Source organism: Tamandua tetradactyla, chromosome 9, assembly GCF_023851605.1.
Source record: "Tamandua tetradactyla isolate mTamTet1 chromosome 9, mTamTet1.pri, whole genome shotgun sequence".
NCBI classification, from domain to species: Eukaryota; Metazoa; Chordata; class Mammalia; order Pilosa; family Myrmecophagidae; genus Tamandua; species Tamandua tetradactyla.
In genome coordinates this window covers 45,812,051-45,814,222 of record NC_135335.1, presented here as the reverse complement: position 1 = coordinate 45,814,222, position 2,172 = coordinate 45,812,051, and the positions used below count along the sequence as shown (strand labels likewise).

The 2,172-nt window shown below is 52.7% G+C and overlaps 1 long non-coding RNA gene across 1 annotated transcript; it reads right to left on the bottom strand.

Annotated features, from left to right (window-relative positions):
* Positions 1 to 300: 300 nt before the first annotated feature.
* Positions 301 to 1,570, bottom strand: LOC143647073 (uncharacterized). The gene is made up of 2 exons (XR_013157818.1): positions 1,276 to 1,570; positions 301 to 632 (listed from the first exon to the last, which is right to left on the bottom strand). It is a non-coding gene; the product is annotated as an uncharacterized LOC143647073 (long non-coding RNA).
* Positions 1,571 to 2,172: the final 602 nt, after the last annotated feature.

Here is a 2,172-nt window from a genome sequence, read left to right as displayed (position 1 = left end):
GGGTGTGTTCCAAGGCGATGTGGAGGGAATGATATGGCTCTCTTTTAGCTGTATAGACACTAGAGTATGCAATGCTGACAGCTTTTCTTTTGGTAAGGGCCACTGAGGCACCCACACCGGGGTACTGGTCTTCCACTTTAGTTTTATAGGTGTGGGTGGGAGTCTCCCCTCAGTGGCCCCTAGGAAAAACCCAGGCCTCGTCTGTCAGAATTGGAGACAGCTTGTATAGGCCTTGCGCGCCTGTGCAATGAGGCTCCTAAGCCTTTGCCGGGGACATATCCCATTCCTTTTAACAAGCGCTTAGAAGTTGGAGAACAGCCACTGTAATTACCTGATTCGGCCACCAGAGGGAGCCCGTGGTGAGGGTTTTTGGCGAGATCACCAAAACCATTCACCGGAAACTGTTGCATCCCCGGGGGCGCAGCAGCAGACGCCGGCGGGGCGGAAGGTCGCGTGGGTGAGATAGGAGGCCCCTCCCAATCGATCAACGGAGGCGCGTCTGCCCCATTGGTCTCATCGCCATCTGACTCTGAGTCAGAGCTGTCTGAACTGGCGTTTGACTCCGGCGGCTTGCCCTTACAGGAGCCGTCCGCAGACGAAGCTGACTGAGTTTCTTGGAGCGCGCGCCGTGCCTGTAGCAGGGCGGGAGACGGACTGAGGCCTGAAGTAGACTCTGCCTCAGGGCAAGCACGGACGGTTTCCCAGATAGGGACCGGGATCGGGTCCATACAAAGGCCCGTCCGGCGCGCCCGTTCTATGTCATTACCAAGTTTTAACCAAGAAGGCAGACTGAGGCTACCGGAATGGGCGAACCAAAGGGCAAAGGTAACAACATCTTCAAGGAACCGCAGGAGGGAACTCTTCTTAACTGAGATGCCCCGCTGCTTCAAAAGGGTTTTTAAAGGGGGTAATAAAGGTGAACTTCCTGGGGCGGGCCGCGGTGGCTCAGCGGGCAAAGTGCTTGCCTGCTATGCCGGAGGACCTCGGTTCGATTCCCGGCCCCAGCCCATGTAACGAAAACGGAGAAACAAAATACAATAAAACAAGAAAATGTTTAAAAAGATGTTTCCCTTTCTTCCTCTCTTCCTTCCTTCTATCCTTCCTTCCTTCTCTCTGTCTTTAAAAAAAAAAAAAAAAAAAAAAAAAGGTGAACTTCCTGACTGCCCCATGCTTGCAGTCGGCACTGTACTTTAACCAATCGGGGAGCTCTCCCGATTCACTGGGGCTACCTGAACGCCCACAGCCCTTAACTCTCACGTAATAGGAAGCACTTACCTTCCCACGGTGATCAGGCGTGGAAAGTCCGCTGCGAACTCAAGAAGCACGTCCTCACCAGCTCGGGGAAAGGCAGCAGAAGGGTCCCCGTACGGGCCACCACTTGTCCGCGACTTCTCGCTCAGCGTCAAGCCCCCGGCCGGCGGGTGAGACAATGAGGAGAGACAGAGAGACGCAGACAAATCCGCGCTGGTGAGAAACACAGATCCAAGACACGTAGCAGTTGTAAGCACAGACCTTTACTGGAGTTAAGCTTGCATTCTCTGTTACAGGTTCCGCGCGGGCGAAATATCCCGCGGGGGGACAACCTCTATGCGGCCGTCAGGCACGGCTCCTTGTGGGTCGTCTCCACCCACCCCGTCCGGGTAACCTCTTATATACTGTGCCCAAACCCAATAGGTTAGTGCCACGTATACAGAGGTGATTGGAAGATAGGGTTGGTGGGCGTGTGCGTCATTTGCGGAAGCAGGATGTGAGCGCCATCTTGGCTCACTCGATGGGCGGGGGGAACTCTAGAGCAGGCTGCAGCGTGTCCACTAGGCCAAACCCGGAAAGCGGCTCTCTACACCCTCCCTGGTATTTTTTGTTTTCACCTGGGAGAACTCCCTTTAGTATTTCTTGTAAGGCCAGTCTCTTGTTGACAAATTGTTTCAGGATTTGTTTGTCTGTGAAAATTTTTATCTCTCCCTCAGTTTCAAAGGACCATTTGACTGAGCAGAATTCTTGACTGGAAGTCTTTCTCTTTCAGGATCACACCACTGCCTTCTAGCTTCCATAGTGCCAGCTGAGTACTCTGAACACAATCTTATGTAGTTAACCTTGTATGTAATAGATTGTTTTTCTCTTGCCACTGTCAGGATTTTCTGCTTCTCTTCAACTTTTGACAGACTGATTAAT